At 42.9% G+C, this 18,364-nt stretch overlaps 1 long non-coding RNA gene across 1 annotated transcript; it reads left to right on the top strand.

The window, feature by feature from the left end:
• Positions 1 to 73: 73 nt before the first annotated feature.
• Positions 74 to 17,988, top strand: LOC122559314 (uncharacterized). Its single transcript, XR_006314393.2, has 3 exons — positions 74 to 402; positions 11,873 to 11,920; positions 14,017 to 17,988. It is a non-coding gene; the product is annotated as an uncharacterized LOC122559314 (long non-coding RNA).
• Positions 17,989 to 18,364: the final 376 nt, after the last annotated feature.

Here is an 18,364-nt window from a genome sequence, read left to right as displayed (position 1 = left end):
CATCGACCTTATAGGTGAGCTGTCAAGGAAACAAGAGACAGAACGTCACTCACCCCTGCACCTTGAAGTTGGAGCAAAATGTTTCAGTGAAATGAAAATTGGGCATATGCATTCAATGTGTTGTATTAATGTTGTGTTTTACGATTACACAGTTCATTTCACCAACAATGTCAAGTTCAAAATGTAACCAACTTCCTCGTTTTTATGTTTACTCATGAGATATGGGCATCGCTGGCTGGGTCAGTATTTATTGTCAGTCCCTAATTTCCCTTCAGAAGGTGGTGATTATTTGCCTTCTTGAACCACTGCAGTCCATGTGCTGTAGGTTGACAAATTAGGGACGGAGCTCTGGGATTTTGACCTGGCAACAGTGAAGGAACGACATAATTCCAAGTCAGGATGGTGAGTGGCTTGGAGGGGAACTTGAAGATGGCGGTGTTCCCATGTATCTGTTGTCCTTGTCCTTCTAGATGGAAGTGGTCGTGAATTTGGAAGGTACTGCTGAGGATCTTTGGTGAATTTTTGCAGTGTATCTTGTAGATGGTACACACTGCTGCTACTGAGCGTCGGTGCTGGAGGGATTGGAAGCTTGTGGTGCCAATCAAGCGGGGGCTGCTTTATTCTGGATGGTGTCAAAATTCTTGAGTATTGTTGGAGTATTATTCCAGGAAAGTGGGGAGCATTCCATCACACTCCTGACTTATGCCTTGTAGTTGGTGGGACAGGCTGTATGGAATCAGGAGGGGTGGGGGGGGGTGGGGGGGTTACTCACTACAGTATTCCTAGCCTCTAACTTCCTTTAGGAGCATCTGTATTTATGTAGTGAATCCAGTTCAGTTCCTGTCTTCAGGTATAGTAACTCAGAGTAGAAAATGTCTCTTTATGAAGCCCATTCTAAATGAATGGCGCAACAGGCTTAAAATGCTGTTCCTATCTGCAGTCAGTTCTTCTATAACATGGTGGTTGTGTTCTAGTGCAACCCCGCATTATAGAAAAATTGCTCTTTAGAAACGCTGCTTAAAGTGTTGGCGATGTAATCGTGTAATCTTGCTCTGTAGAAACAGTGTCCCCAATTCATCAGTTGCATTACAACAGATTCTCACTGACGAAACACGTTATAACAGAACGGCCTGAATTTAACCAGACCGTCACTGGTTTCCTGGCTTTGCATTGATGCAAAATGGTAAGGCAGGGCAGAAGCCTGTGACAGGTGTCAGCTCATACATATCCCCGCTAATCTAACCTCTTGGGTCGCAATGGCATCAGTATCGCAGTTGATTGCAGTGAAAATAAGACTTAGTCCATAGTGAGCCCATACGGTCTGGTTAAATTCAGGTCGTTCTGTTATAACATGTGTTTCGTCAATGCAAATCTGCTAAATGCAATTGGCAAATTGGAGATATTGCTGGGGGCCTGTGAGAACAAAACTCAAAGCCTGAAGGCAAGGCAGGGATGGTGTGATCATCAGAGCAGTGAGCATCAAGTGAGTGAGTGTTAAAGTGAGAGAGCACGAAGAGAGCAAGCAAGCAGCTCTGAGATGCAGCCCAGTCCAGCCTGCTCACCAAGATACCCTGCCGATGCACTTCATTGCTGGTTCCTGGTGCTCCCCAAAGTACTGCTGTGAATTACAGGAGCATTCTGTGATTGGATCGGAGAGGTCCCTTGAGGGTACTGAGAGTCTGGCAGCTGTAACATGCCAGTGTCATCGGATGGAGTGCAGCCAGTGTCCAGGAAGGTACCCTGAGATGGTGCTGTGGGGTGTCTGACATGGTGGCCCAGAGAAATAAGCAAAACTGTCCTGCATTCTCAACGTCCCATTTCCTGAATATGGGAAAGGGCTGAGGTCAGACAGGAAGTTCCATATTCAATGAGGTGAGATGTGCAGTCAACGAGGTCGACAACAAGTAATAATCCTCCAGAATAAGCATCGCCCTGCTGCCTAGCGAGAACCTTGTCTGGACTCTGTTACAATATCCAGTGAGTTGCTGCCGTCATGGAGAAATGACTTGCCTGATTTCTCACAGGGTTCCCAGGTTTCTCACTATCATGCACACTGTCAGGGCCCTATGTGATTCTCCACTGTGAGGCAAACCAAACAGGGCCAATTTAATTCAGAAGTCCATCAGATTCAAATGGATCGTATCCTACTGCTTTCCTGATAAGTATAGGAGTCCATTTTCTGTTTCAAGACTTACATTCATTTTGATGCTATGTCAGCTTTTATAGTGAAATAACTCCCCAGAGGCTGGTATCCCAGCAAAAAGTCACCCTTTATTTACATGTGGAGAATCCTTGACACTGATCCAGCTCCCTCAGAGTGAACAGAATCTCTGACACTCCTGTTTCTATCTGTCAGCCGGGCTCCTTGTTTGGACCAGGCTAACAGCCCCAATCAGGGAACTCATATTCTATGAGGTCCACCTGACTAACCTCCTTACAATCACTACAGCCGTTGGTTACAAACAGCAGCCGTATGCCAAATAATATTTGCTGTTCCAACCACACCAACATGATCATTTTTCTCAAGGATTTCAACTCATGTGGGAGGTGAGGGGGAAATCAATGAGAGGTACCTTCAAATGGGGTTTGGAAGGATGAGTGGCAGGGAATGAATAGTGGGCAACTACAAGAATCAGTACTTGAAACAATGAAACAAAACTGGGTGGGTAATGACTTGGATAACAGCATAGAAAGTCATGCATCCAAATTTGCTGATGGCACAAAGTTGGCGGCATTTTAGAGTGTGTAGGTGATACCGTAAAACCACAAATGGGCAAAGTGAATGGACAAAACCAGTGTGGATGGAATTTAATGTAAACAAGAGTGAGGCTATCCATTTGGACCAAGAAAGGATAGATAAGGGTATTTCTTAGATGGTATGGAGTTAAATACAGTAGATGCCGAAGAGACTTGAGGGTTCAGGTGCATAAGTCTTTAAAAAGTCATAAACAGGTACAGAAAATAATCAGGAAAGCTAATGGAATGCTGGTCTTTATGTCTAGAGGACTGGAGTATGAAGATGCAGATGTTATGCTGCAGTTATCCAAAACCCTGGTTACCCACATCCCTCCACCACCACCAGCCCCCAACAGATCTGAGTAGATCTGGGCAGCACAACTTAGGTGAAGTGATTGGAATTAGTTGGATCTTGTTGACTATGAGATCCTTGATTGGGGCTTCCTTGTAAATCAGGAAGACCTGGCTGACCAATATAAACAGGAGATGTCCTGTACAGACTGCTGCTGCACACCGTTCACCTCTTCTCCCTCATCCACCATCCAGACACACCTTGGCATGCCCATTTGCCACCAGGCGGTGGAGATCTCCAATAGAGGGCTCTCTATGTGGGGGTCCTCCCCCTTTCTCTTGGGGATCTGGAGTGGAGGGTGTTGCACGCAGCAGTCCTCTGCAACCACACATTGCAGTGGTCCATGGACTCCCAGCCCAACTGCTTGTTCTGTGGTGCTGTGGAGTCAGTGGGCACTTGCACTCCCTTTTTGATTTTCTTAAAAACTTCCTTCTCTGTTTTTGGTTGCACTTCAGTCCTGATATTTGGGCACCCAGTACGGAGGGGGGAGGGTAGGTCAGAGGATCTCCTCGTGGGTCTGCTCCTGGGCCTGGCCAAACTGGCCATAAACAGGTCCAGTCAGCGGGCCGAGGAGGGGTCATTTGAGCCGACTGCCTGCCCCTCTTCCGCGGTTACGTTAGAGCCCGGGTGTCTCTGGAGAAGGAGCACATGGTGTCCACCAACACCCTTGAGCTGTTCAGGGAGAGGTGGGCACCGCAGGGAGTGGAGTGCATTATTTCCCCCTCCAACTCTATTTTGATTTAATCCCTGCCCTCCCCTTCACTGTTTGATCACACAGCATTGTCCTTTGATGTGAAGGGCACTGCTTGTCACTGGCCAAAAAAAAATTTTTAAATGAACAGGAGGTGCCCTGTACAGACTACTGCTGCACACCATCCCCCTCTTCGCCCTCATCCACTGCACAGACACGTCTTGGCGTGCCCATTTTCCCACCGTGCGGTGGGGATCCTCAGTGGAAGGCTCTCTACATGGGACTAAAGAAATTGAGGGTTTGGTTAAGAAAAAGAAGGAAACCTATGTCAGGTATAGACAGGATAGATCAAGTGAATCCTTAGAAGAGTATAAGTAGGAGTATACTTAAGAGGGAAATCAGGAGGGCAAGAAGGAGACATGAGATAGCTTTGGTAAATAGAATTAAGGAGAATTCAAAGAGATTTTACAAATACATAAAGGACACAAGGGTAACTAGGGAGAGAATCGGGTCCCTCAACGATCAGCAAGGCGGTCTTTGTGTGGAGCCACAGAAAATGGGGGAGATACTAAATGAGTATTTTGCATCAGTATTTACTGTGGAAAAGGATATGGAAGATATAGACTGTAGGGAAATAGATGGTGACATCTTCAAAAATGTCCAGATTACAGAGGAGGAAGTGCTGGATGTCTTGAAACGGGTAAAGGTGGATAAATCCCCAGGACCTGATCAGGTGTACCCTAGAAATCTGTAGGAAGCCAGAGAAGTGATTGCTGGGCCTTTTGCTGAGATATTTGTATCATCGATAGTCACAGGTGAGGTGCCGGAAGACTGGAGGTTGGCTAACTTGGTGCCACTGTTTAAGAAGGGTGATAAGGACAAGCCAGGGAATTATAGACCAGTGAGCCTGACGTCGGTGGTGGGCAAGTTGTTTGGGGGAATCCTGAGGGACAGGATGTACATGTATTTGGAAAGGCAAGGACTGATTAGGGATAGTCAACATGGTTTTGTGCATGGGAAATCATGCCTCACAAACTTGAAGTAACAAAGAGAATTGATGAGGGCAGAGTGGTAGATATGATCTATATGGACTTCAGTAAGGTGTTCGAAAAGGTTCCCCATGGGAGACTGATTAGCAAGGTTAGATCTCATGGAATACAGGGAGAAGTAGCCATTTGGATACAGAACTGGCTCAAAGGTAGAAGACAGAGGGTGGTGGTGGAGGGTTGTTTTTCAGACTGGAGGCATGTGACGAGTGGACTGCTACAAGGATCGGTGCTGGGCCCTCTACTTTTTGTCATTTACATAAATGATTTCAATGCGAGCATAAGAGGTACAGTTAGTAAGTTTGCAGATGACACCAAAATTGGAGGTATAGTGGACAGCGAAGAGGGTTACCTCAGATTACACCAGGATCTTGACCAGATGGGCCAATGGGCTGAGAAGTGGCAGATGGAGTTTAATTTAGATAAATGTGAGGTGCTGCATATTGGGAAAGCAAATCTTAGCAGGACTTATACACTTAATGGTAAGCTCCTAGGGAGTGTTGCTGAACAAAGAGATCTTGGAGTGCAGGTTCATAGCTTCTTGAAAGTGGAGTCGCAGGTAGATAGGATAAGGGTATACTTTCCTTTATTGGTCAGAGTATGGAGTACAGGAGTTGGGAGGTCATGTTGCGGCTGTACAGGACATTGGTTAGGCCACTGTTGAAATATTGCATGCAATACTGGTCTCCTTCCTATCGGAAAGATGTTGTGAAACTTGAAAGGGTTCAGAAAAGATGTACAAGGATGTTGCCAGGGTTGGAGGATTTGAGCTATAGGGAGAGGCTGAACAGGCTGGAGCTGTTTTCCCTGGAGCGTCGGAGGCTGAGGGGTGACCTTATAGAGGTTTACAAAATTATGAGGGGCACGGATAGGGTAAATATACAAAGTCTTTTCCCTGGAGTTGGGGAATCCAGAACTCGAGGGCATAGGTTTAGGGTGAGAGGGGAAAGATATAAAAGAGACCTACGGGGTAATTTTTTCACACAGAGGGTGGTACGTGTATGGAATGAGCTGCCAGAGGAAGTGATGGAGGCTGGTACAATTGCAACATTTAAGAGGCATTTGGATGGGTATATGAATAGGAAGGGTTTGGAGGGATATGGGCCGGGTGCTGGCAGGTGGGACTAGATTGGGTTGGGCTATCTGGTCAGCATGGACGGGTTGATCCGAAGGGTCTGTTTCCATGCTGTACATCTCTATAGCTCTATGACTCTATCACACACAACATGGGTGCTGGGGAAAATATAAGCACTACCGCAGTTAGGCAGTAGTGTGGGTGTGAAAGAAAAAAAACCAGCAAATAAAAGAAAGAATATATTTAAAAATATGAAGAGGAGATAACACTGTTTCTCATTTGATTGTACTGTCTTGTCAGTGTTTGTTATTGTTATTTTTGTGTTAAATGGAAGTGGGATTTGAGGTTAGTCCTCATCTCCCTGAAAACTGGTTGAATGGTGGGATTTGGGGTTTGGCTTTGCTGTATATAGTGGGTTGTTTTTGTGAACTGCTGCTTTCTGTTTATTGTCAAACTGTAATTTGTACTGTTTAATAAAATAAAAAAAAGAACAGGAGATAACTTATTCGCTTGATACAAATGGTATCATTGTGAGATAGACTACCAGAACAAGTTGGGCAAATCTGTCACAGCCAAAATGAGTATTCCTGCAGGACCAAAACTGACTCTGGACATGATGACGGTGAAGAAGGCAGAACCTAAAGGCATGAACCAGATGACATCTATAAACTGGCGGGGGAGCAAGTTAACACCAAGATCAATTCTGATGAAACAATCACATGTGACATGATTGCAAATTATAGCAAGAAGTGCTGAGTTTCTACAAAGATGGGACATGAGGTGGACATCCTCGAATTTTTAAATTTCCAATATAAAAAATTGTAACCAATCATGCCTTTTAATTTACATTGAGTTTTAAATGGGTGTGTGTGTGTGTGTGTGCGTGTGTGTGTGTGTGGGGTGGGGGTGGGGGGGAGGCAAGTGTCATATTTACACTTGTTTCTGCCAAATCTATGACATGAAAACTGCTGTATCAGAGGCTTGATTATTTGAATAAAAGATGATGAAACTTGAGGAAAATATGTCACTTTGACCTCAGACCAGAATTATTCACATGGAAATTATAAGGCAGGAATGTTCGATCTGTGTTTCTTTGTAGACCAAACTGTTTGAAATAAAGCAAAACAAAAATGTCACATACAAAAATATAAACAGGAGATTTAGAATCTGACTCTGAGCTGGCTGGCCACAGCCAGTGTACTGCGCACAAGTAAATAAAGGGGACTTGGTGACGGGATCCTGGGCTGTGCATGTTATTTCAGAAGGATATATCCGCCTTGGAGGGAGTACAATGTATCTTCACAAGAATGATACCGGGGGTTAAATGTCAAGGAGGGATCAAACAAATTTGGTCTGCTTTCTCTAGAAGTTAGAACATAAACGGTGATCTGATCAAATGTTTCAAAATATTATCAGGATATACAAGGTAAAGAAAGATAAACTATTTCCATTGCTTTGAGACTCTAGAACTCAGGGGCAGATTTTGAAAATAAGGCCACGTTATTCTCGGGACATGTTAGGGTGGTCAAAGACAAAGGGCAGTGAATGTTGGATCAGTTGTTAATTTTAAATTTGAGATAGATAAATGCTTTTTCATCAAAGATATTAAGGGCCAAAAACAGATATAAGTCATTAGGTCATAAACCAGCCATGATCTCATTGAATGGCAGGAGAAGCTCAAGGGGCTGCACCTCTTGCTCTGTTCCCACGTGGTGAGGAGGATGCAGGGAGGCTTTAAGGTGATTTAGACAAGTGAATGGACAAAAACATGGCAGATGTAGTAGGACATGGGAAGATATACACTTGGTGCACAAAAGGGAAGTGTGTTATCTATGTGGTGATATATTGGAAAGTGTAGATGTGTAAAGGGATCTGAGTGTCGTCGTACACCACTCGATGAAAGTAGGCAGTCAGTTGCAGCAAGTAGTTAGGATGGCAAATGGCATATTGACCTTCACTGTGAGGGGATTTCAGTTCAGAGGTCGGGAAATCTTACTGCAATTCGACAGGTGAGACCAAACATGGTATATTGTGTGTGGTTTTGGTGTCCTCACTTAAGAACATAGAAAATAAAACATAGAACATTACAGCACATTACAGATCCTTTGGCCCTCGATGTTGCGCTGACCTGTGAAACCAATCTGAAGCCCATCCAGCCTAAACTATTTCATTTTCATCCATATGTTTATCCAAGACCATTTAAATGCCCTTAATGTTTGCAAATCTACTACTGCTGCAGGCAGTGTGTTCCATGCCCCTACCACTCTCTGAGTAAAGAAACTACCTTCGACATCTGTCCTATATCTATCACCGCTCAATTTAAAACTATGTCCTCTTGTGCTGACCATCACTATCCGAGGAAAAAGGCTTTCACTGTTCACCCTTTCTAACGCTTTAATTATCTTATATCTACCAATTAAGTCATCTCTCAACTTTCTTCTCTCTAACAAAAACAGCCTCAAGTCCCTCAGCTTTTCCTCATAAGACCTTCCCTCCATACCAGGCAACATCCTAATAAATCTCCTCTGAACCCTTTCTCCAAGTGCGGTCACACCAGAGTTTTGTGCAGCTGTAACATGACCTCACAGCTCTGAAACTCATTTCCTCTACCAATAAAAGCTAATACACCATATTCCTTCTTGCTACCCTATTAATCTGAGTGGTAACTTTCAGGGATCTATGTACATGGACAGCGGTGAAGAAGGGCTTATGCCCGAAACGTCGATTCTCCTGCTCCTTGGATGCTGCCTGACCTGCTGCACTTTTCCAGCAACACATTTTTAAGCTCTGATCTCCAGCATCTGCAGACCTCACTTTCTCCTAGCGAGATTTCTCTGCTCATCTACACTACCAAGAAACTTGCCATTACCTCAATACTCTTTATTCCTGTTACTCTTTCCAAAGTGAATCACCTCACACTTTCCCACAGTAAACTCCATTTGCCGCCTCTCAGCCCACATCTGCAGCTTACCTATGTCCTTGTGTAACCCACAACATCCTTTGGCACTATCCATAACTCCACCGACCTTAGTGTCATCTGCAAATTTACTAACCCATTCTTTTATGTCATCATCTAGGTCTTTATAAAAATGACAAACAGCAGTGGCCCCAAAACAGATCTTTGCAGTAAACACCCACTTGCAACTGAACTGCAGAATGAACATCTCCCATCAATCACCACCCTCTGTCTACTTTCAGCGAGCCAGCTTCTGATCCAAACCACCAAATCACCCTCAATCCCATGCCTCCTTATTTTGTACAATAGCCTACTGTGGAGAAGCTTATCAAACGCCTTACTGAAATCCATATACACCACATCAACTGCTTTACCTTCATCCACCTGTTTTGTCACTTTCTCAAAGAACTCAATAACATTTGTGAGGCATGACCTATCCTTCACAAAACCATGTTGACCATCCCTAATCAACTTATTGCTTTCTAGATGATTATAAATCCTATCTCTTATAACTTTTTCCAACACTTTACCCACAACTGAAGTAAGGCTCACTGGTCTATAATTACCAGGGTTGTCTCTACTCCCCTTCTTGAACAAGGGAACAACATTTGCTATCCTCCTTCTCGCACTATTCTTCTAGACAATGACAACTTAAAGATGAAATCTAAAGGCTCTGCAATCCCCTCCCTGACTTCCCAGAGAATCCTAAGATAAATCTCATCTGGCCCAGAACTTTCCAGAACCACTAACACCGCTTCCTTGTGAACCTCAATCCCGTGTAGTCTAGTAACCTGTATCTCAATATTCTCCTCGACAACATTGTCTTCTCCAGTGTGAATACTGACAAAAAAAAATTCATTTAGCACTTCTCCTTTCTCCTCTGACTCCACGCACAACTTCTCACTACTATCCTTGATTGGCCCTAATCTTACTCTAGTCAACCATTTATTCCTGATGTATCTATAGAAAATGTTAGTGTTTTCCTTGATCCTATCTGCCAACGACTTCTCATGTCCCCTCCTGGCTCTTCTTAGCTCTCTTATTAAGTCCTTGCCTTTCCCCCAGCTATAACCCTTGCCATGTGGTATATACCTATCCCTTTCCATCACTAAAGTAAACATAACTGAATTGTGGACATTATCACCAAAGTGCTCACCTACTTCCAAATCTAACACCTAGCTGGGTTCATTACCCAGTACCAAATCTAATGTGGCCTCACCCCTTGTTGGTGTGTCTGCACACTGTATTAGGAAATACATTGAATAAAAATTGATCCATCTAAAGTGCTCGAATATAGTATTTCCAGATGATATTTGGAAGGTTGAAGGCCCCATAACAATTATCCTATTACTATCCCTCCTATTCAAAATCTTCCTTGTTATCCTTTCCTCTACATCTCTGGAACTATTCAAAGGGCTATGGAAAACTCCCAACTAGGTGACCTCTCCTTTCTCGTTTCTAACCTCAATCTGTACTACCTCAGTAGATGTGTCCTCAAATGTCCTTTCTGTCACTGTAATACTGTCCTTGACTAACAATGCCACACCTCCCCCTCTTTTACCACCTTCCTTGTTCTTCCTGAAACATCTATATCCCAGAACCTGCAACAACCATTCCAATCCCTGCTCCAACCATGTCACCGAAATGGCCACAACATCAAAATCCCAGGTACCAACCCACGCTGCAAGTTCACCCACCTTATTCCAGATGCTCCTGGCATTGAAGTCGACAGACACAATTGAGAAAGGATATTCTTGTCATGGAGGGATTACCACAAAGGTTCACTTGGCTGCTGTCAGGGATGGCAGGACTGTCCTCTGAGGAGAGATTGGTTCGAATGGGCCTGAATTCACTAGAATTTGGAAGGATGAAAGTGGGATCTAACAGAAACGTGTAAAATTCTAACAGGACTGGACAGACTAGATACAGGGATGATATTTTCCCCAGTTGGGGATTCTAGAACCAGCGGTCACGATTTCAGGATATGGGGTAGTCCATTTAGGACTGAGGTGAGGAAACAGTTCTTCAGAGAAAGGGTTGATAGCCTGTGGAATCCTCTACTACAGAAGTCACTAACCTACTCAAAAAAAAGATAAATGTTTGGCTGTTAAAGGAAGTAGGAATTGAAACAGTGGATCAGCTGAGATCCTACTGAATAGTCAAAGTCAGAAGTCACACGGCACCAGGTTATAGTCCAACACATTTATTTGAAATCACAAGCTTTCGGAGAGCTGCTCCTTCATCAGATGACCCAAAAAAGGAGCAGCACTCCAAAAGCTTGTGATTACAAATAAACCTGTGGACTATAACTTGGTATCATGTGACTACTGACTTTGTTAACCCCAGTCCAACACTGACATCATACTGAATGGTGGCATAGGCTCAAAGGGCTGAATGGCCTATTCCTGCTGCTCGATTCGATGTTTTCATTGCTTTTGCAGTGGTAGTTTGCCATTGGCTTCAACTCTCCGGGACAGGACAAGGAGACAGTTTCCAGAATGGGAATCAAACCCATCCTGTTGGCAATATTCTCAATTATAGACTGGCCCTCAAGCCAACTGAGCTAACGGATAGAATGTATAACATGATATATCTGTGTATAACGTGTATAATGTGAGCGAACTCATGACAGCTTCATTTTGCTCCACCACCTGAGATGACTGTTAAGCCAAAATTGTAAAAGCTTGATTACTCCTCAGTGTTCCATGGTGGATTTGGATTTGATCCCCTACCTGACAAGGTGGGACCTCATTCAATTTAACCATGATTTCTTTTATTACTGGCGGAAATTAACATGAGGTCTCAATAAACAATCCTCAGTCATCAAAGGCTAAGGCTTGATTATTATCCCTACCTCAGGCTATTTCCTCTATATTTGCACTATCTGCATTCAATAAAATGACAGCTGCATATCCCCAAGGCCAGGCTGTCTCTCCCTTATAATCACTGCTGACATTTAATAAAATATCACCTTAGAAACTGGATGACTAATGCATCTTCTCTCTCTGCTGCATAGGTACACGGGAAATGAACAGGGAGATTGACCAAGCTAAAAATGTTAAAGGTAATAGAATTGATGACAGCAATGATTCAGAAAGATGCATGAAATAAAGTGCCAAGTATTGCATGGTGTCCACACACTGCATAACTTGTTATGCAGGCGAGATTCATGAGAAGCAACAAATTAAACGCTTGGATACTTGAAACAGCAAACAGCAAGTTTGACCAAGTGATACAACAGTCTATTTGAACTATGCTTTATTCATAGGAGTGTGATACTTGGGTGGCTAAATTGGATAGTCCCCTGATTTGGTCACATGACCATGATGCACAATTATCCCACCCCTGATTGAGGTACTTGCGAATCTCACATTGCCTGCTTTTACCCATGGTTGTGCATCTCTGCAACACTATGTTCATTCAACCACTGGTGCCAGTTAAAACCAGCCTGAGTGGGCTTCATTAAGAGAGAAAGTGAGGACTGCAGATGTTAGAGAGTCAGAGTCAAAAAGTATGGCGCTGGAAAAGCACAGCAGGTCAGGCAGCATCCGAGGAGCAGGAGAGTCGACATTTCAAGCAGAAGCCCTTCATCAGGAATGCTGTGCTTCTCCAGCACCACACTTTTCAACTCTGAGCTTCATTAAGGCAAGGTGCAGCCTATTCGTAGCAAGAAACAAAATTAATTGGGCTATATTGGAAAACCTTCAAGTCAAGACCAAAAATGATGCAACAAGGAAGTGAGCATATTCCCAGGTTTTGAGATATAATTCCAGAATGGAAAAGCGAATGGGATGCAGTCACAGGAGAAAAGTTCTCTTCCCACAACACAGCAGGAGGTAGTTTGCTGTGATGTTCAATGTCAATGGTTTGACTCTGAGAATCCAGTGCTGTAAGAAATCCACTGAATTCATAGAATCATAGAATCCCTACAGTGTGAAAGCCCATTTAGCCCATCGAGTCCACACCAACCCGCCAAAGACCATTCCATCCAGACCCACAGCCTCACCTTCTCCCTGTAACTCTGCATTTCCCATGGCTAATCCACCTAAACTACACATCTTTGTCACTGCAGTAGACAGGTTAGTGAATGCATTCTTATGAAAAGCCCTACCAACTATTCAGTTAGCCTCAAATAACACTAATCTTCACACCAACTTCACGCGGAGGCAGAAGTTCAGGATAAGCTCAGAAAGGTGTTCAAATTCACTGGGTTGCATTTTGAGCTTATGAGGAGGCCATTTAAGACTGAGATGAGGAGACATTTCTTCACCCAGAGAGTGGGCTGCCTGTGGAATTCTCTGCCACAGAAAGCGGTTAAGACCAAAACATTGAACATTTTCAAGGAGTTAAATATAGGCAAAAGGGAGGAAGCAGGAACAGGGTACTGAGTCGACGGGTCTGCCATGATCATATTGAATGGTTCAGCACACTCGAAGGGCCAAATAGCCTACTCCTGCTCCTATTTTCTCTGTTTCCATGTGATTCTCTTGGTGAGTGGCAGTGATAAGGTGCAGTCAAACATGCTGCCCTCTCTCAAGCAGGTATCATTTACGGTCCCTCCGCTGTCACCCCGCACTTCTGTTGCTAGTCAGCCAGAGCATCACGGTGCCAAACCCCAAGGTACAGGGTTCCAGGAGGCATACCCACACGGCCATCTGCCATCCCCCTACAGAGAAAGCCAGCTGTCTCCAACTCTCAGCGCTGCAGTAGGGACTTAAATGGGATAAGGAAAATAGACATAGCTCAGTTCTAGCATGGCATTCACTCCCTTTATGTCACATTGATGCAAAGAGCTGGATTTTACAGGCTATCCACACAGCGCTGAAAATAATTTAGGACACAGTGTCATCATGGCATGGCTGCCCTGACATGCATGTGCTAGGAACAGGAGTAGGCCATTCAGCCCTTCGAGCCTGTACCACCCTATTCAATGAGATCATGGCTGATCTGAAAAGAAAGACTAGATCTGAATGGCGCAGATAAATGTGATCAGTGTTTAATCACTGATGCGTGACAGTTACTATTTAGAAAACATTTATTATGAGAGCAATAAATTATGTGGAAGTAATCTGTTTGCAGTTCATATATGAAGTAATACCTGATCATTGAATGAAAAACAACACTTCAGAATAATGTCTCTCCCAACCTTTCTTCTCTTAGGGAACAAGTTCTCCATTGAAGAATCAGGAAGGTGACAATATCCTGAGATTTGTCAGAGATTTATAGTTATTGTTTTAAAATATTTACAAAACCTTTGACTGAAGGTATTGTTTGCATGCTCTTCCTGTTTGATGATGTTGGCACCAGATTTTCAATATTGCTTTTACATTTTATTGTTGTAATGTGTTGAGTTCTTGGAAAATGTACTGTATATATTTGTGTAAAAGCCAAATCTTTTAGATTACTTTTTAACATTAAATTTATGGGGGTAACTATTACATGGATACTACTTTTGAAATTCATACTATAATCCAAAATACCATGTCATAACAAAAGCCCAAATGATCTCTAAATGAATAAAGAAAACAAAAACCACAAAATACGGTAATTACTGGCAAAAGAAAATAGAAACAAAAACAAATCAGTAAGCTTTTATTTATACATGCAAAAAGTGAAGCAGAAATATAATTTAGTTTTAAATCACAGTTACAGGGTACATCTTAAATTAAACATGTAAAATACAAAAGTTCATTAAAATCCTGCAAAATCACATACTCAAAATCTTCAGCACCGAATAAAGCTTCAAAATCATCAGGATGAATGATATCATTATATGGATCCTCTTCATCCTCACTGTCTGGAGTTAGAGGTACCACATCAGCCTCTTCTTCTTCTTAATCTGTGTCATCGTCCTCTGCACTTTCTAATGCATTTGAAATTCCACCTTTCTTGAATGATTTAGAAGTAATGTCAGTTTTTATTTCCTTCCATGAATCAACGGTCCATTCACAGATCAACAGCAATGATGGAGCCCACATACTGCCTCCTTTTGTGTACGTTTTTTCTCCAACACACCTCCAGTTATTTCACTTCATTCTAATCATGTCCTTAAATGGCTTATTAATACCAACAGCTATTGATTGAGGAACACTTGTGATTCTATCGGGAGCTACAGCGACGTCAGTGTTCTCTGTTCGGATGTAACATTCTTCACTGGATGGGATCTAAACTGGTTCCAGATGAGCAAACCCTTTTCCTTGCATAGTCCATCAGGTCATAAATTCCAAACTTCCTTTCTCCATTTTCTACATCCATCCATATGGATTACAATTTCTTTTGGAAATTTCTCCTTTGGCAAAGTTTTTCTCTTAAAAACAGTTTTAACTTTGTGCCATCAGCCATTCAAGAAAAAAAACTAAAGGAAACCTATTTTTCTCATGGCCAGTGGTTTTCACCAATCCTGTTTTTTCTCCTTTTTGGTTCACAGTTCAATTCTCCGACATGTGGAGAGTAATAGGCTTTTTCATGCATGGTTACAATGCACGATAACTTGTAGCCTTCCATCTGCTGATTTCAGATTACAAACTGGTGAAACTGTAATATCTTTTCTAGTTCAGCAGGCAGCTTTTGAGCAATCTTACCTCTCTGTCAGAGTGCTAAGTCATGCCTTCTCATGAACCTTGAATATACCATCCAACAATTGCCTTAAAACCCGAAATTCCAACCTTCTTTGATTTGTTTCGTGCATGGATTCAGATCGATTCACGACTAACACATTTTCCGTTTTGACGATTTTCAAATACCCACCCAGCAACCTTTTCTCCAATTGTGTGACCACTTGCTAGGGTTACACTTTCATTGTAGCATTGTCTGAAGTTTGTTCGATATCTTTCCCCAGTGTCTCCAAAACATAAAATTCTCTTGCTGCTACACAGTTATTTGTCTTGTCTGAAACTTCAATAACTTTCAGTTTAAATGCTGCTGCATATTTTTTGTTTTTTCTGCACAGCATTTTTACATAAAATGATGAAGAAATTTCAAAACCTCAACTAAGTATTTGACTACATTCCACGAGGTTGGTTGTCACCTGACTCTTTTGCACATCATTAGTGTGAATTGCACATCAAATCACATAACAGCACAAAAAAAATGTGTCCTCATAGTAACGTTTATGTACAGGATAATACCCTTGACTTACAGATGTTGATCTGTTATCTGTGAAGAACTAGTGTCGACTTTTACATGAGATAAATGGAAATTTCCAGAAAAATCAGGGTTGACTTTTACATGAGATCGACTTTACGGTATATACGGTAATTTTTTTAAAAATTCACTTGTAGGAAGTGGGCATTGTTGGCTGGCCAGCAATTTTTTTTATTGCCTGTTCCTAGTTGCCCTTAAGAAGGTGGGGGTGAGCTGCCTTCTTGAATTGTTACAGGCCATATGACCATGATGCCATGAGGAAAGGAATTCTAGGATTTTGACCCAGTGACACTAAAGGAACAGCAATATATTTACAAGTCAAGATGGTGAGTGGCTTGGAGGGGAACTTGCAGATGGTGGTGTTCCCATATATCTGCCCACTCTTCTCCATCTCGATGAAAATGGGTTGTGGATTTGGAAGGTGCTGTTTAAGGATCTTTGGTGAATTTCTGCAGGGCATCTTGTAGATGGTATACAGTGCTGCTACTGAGCGTCGGTGGTGGAGGGAGTGGATGCTTGTGGCTATGGTGCCAGTCAAGTGGGGACTACTTTGTCCTGGATAGTGTCAAGCTTCTTGAGTGTTGTTGGAGCTACACTAATCCAGCAAGGTGGGGTGGTATTCCGTCGCACTCCGGACTTGTGCCTTGCAGATGGTGGATAGGCTTTGGGGAGTTAGAAGATGAGTTACTTGCTGTACAATTCCAAGCTTCTGACCTGCTCCTGTAGCCACTATGTTTATGTGACACGTCCAGTTAAGTTTCTGGTCAATGACAACCTCAAGGTGTGACAAGGCTGTTCATTCTGGCAAGGTCATGTCATCAATTTTTTTTTCAGAGAGGTTGTAAATGGCCCAGACTCTGAAAGGTCTGAGAGTTTGGATAGATTTTAGGGACTATTCATTTGCAGATAACAGATATTGCCTCACGCAGAAGGCTTCCGAGTTGTAATAAACCTTGTATAATGAAAGGGGAGCGGCCAGTTCAGCAGCTCTGGCTGTTCAGCAGCAGTGTGTGTGAAGAAAGGCTGGGCTCTCTTTTCTGACCTCAAACCTGTAAGTCTTTGTTTCATTTTCACCTTTTGTGCCAAGGGAATGTTTTGGGATCGTTGCAAGTATTTTGGAACAGCATCATTATGTTGGGATAGTCTGTTGGGTTTTCGAATAGGATAAGGTATGTGGTATTCTGTTTTCTGTTCTTTATATTTCATTCAGTAATCATGAATTCTATTTTGTTTAAAACTAAGTAGTCTGACCAGCTAATTCTCTCCTGGAATATCCACTTTACACCTGGTTAAAACAACTAGCAAAGTTAGGGTCTGGGCTATCTTCTTGAAATGTTTTGAGGGGGTCTGGCCTGGTCCATAACAAAGGATGTGGTGGGGGATTCAGTGATAGTAACACCATTAAATGGCAAAGGTGGTAATTAGATTGTCTCTTATCCCAATGTAATGATGCTGTTCCAAAATACTTGCAACGATCCCAAAACATTCCCTTGGCACAAAAGGTGAAAATGAAACAAAGGCTTACAGGTTTATGAAAGGCTTTATCTTTTGCTCTGATGTGTTGGTCTTTTCCATCATTGTGGATGGGGATATTTGTGGAGCTCCTCCTCCAGTGAGTTGTTTAATCATCCACCACCATTCACAACAAGATGTGTCAGTACTGCAGAGCTTAGATCTGATCTGTTGGTTCTGGGATTGCTTAGCTCTGTCTATCACTTGCTGCTTATGCTGCTTGGCACACAAGTAGTCCTATTTGGTGGCTTCACCATGTTGACATCTCATTTTCAGGTAATCTTGGTGCTGTTCCTGGCATGTCCTCCTGCACTGTCCATTGAACCAGGGTTGACCCCCTGACTTGATGGTAATGGTTGAGTGGGGGATATGCCGGGCCATGAGATTACAGATTGTGCTGGAGTATAATTCTGCTGCTGTTGATGGCCCACAGCACCTCACAGATGCCCAGTCCTGAGCTGCTAGATCTAATCAAAATCTGTCCCATTTTGCACAGTGATAGTGCCACACAACATGATGGAGGGTATTCTCAATGTGAAGGCAGGACTTCATCTCCGCAAGGATTGTGTGGTGGTCACACTTACTGATATTGTCATAGACAGATGAATCTACAGTTGGCAGATTGGTAAGTATGAGGTCAAATATGCTTTTCCTCTTGTTGCTCCCTCACTACCTGCTGCAGACCCAGTCTAACAGTTATGTCCTTTAGAACCCAACCAGCTTGATCAGTAATTCTAGAGCCGAGCCACTCTTGGTCTTCGACACTGAAAACCCCCACCCAGAGTACATTCTGTGTCCTTGCCACCCTCAGTGCTTCTTCCAAGTGTTCTTCAAAATGGAGGAGTATGGATTT

Source organism: Chiloscyllium plagiosum, unplaced genomic scaffold (assembly GCF_037043375.1).
Source record: "Chiloscyllium plagiosum isolate Xiang-an unplaced genomic scaffold, Cpla_swu_hap1 HiC_scaffold_19, whole genome shotgun sequence".
Lineage (NCBI taxonomy): Eukaryota > Metazoa > Chordata > Chondrichthyes > Orectolobiformes > Hemiscylliidae > Chiloscyllium > Chiloscyllium plagiosum.
Note: the sequence above shows the minus strand (reverse complement) of the source record. Positions and strands in the feature narration are given on the sequence as shown.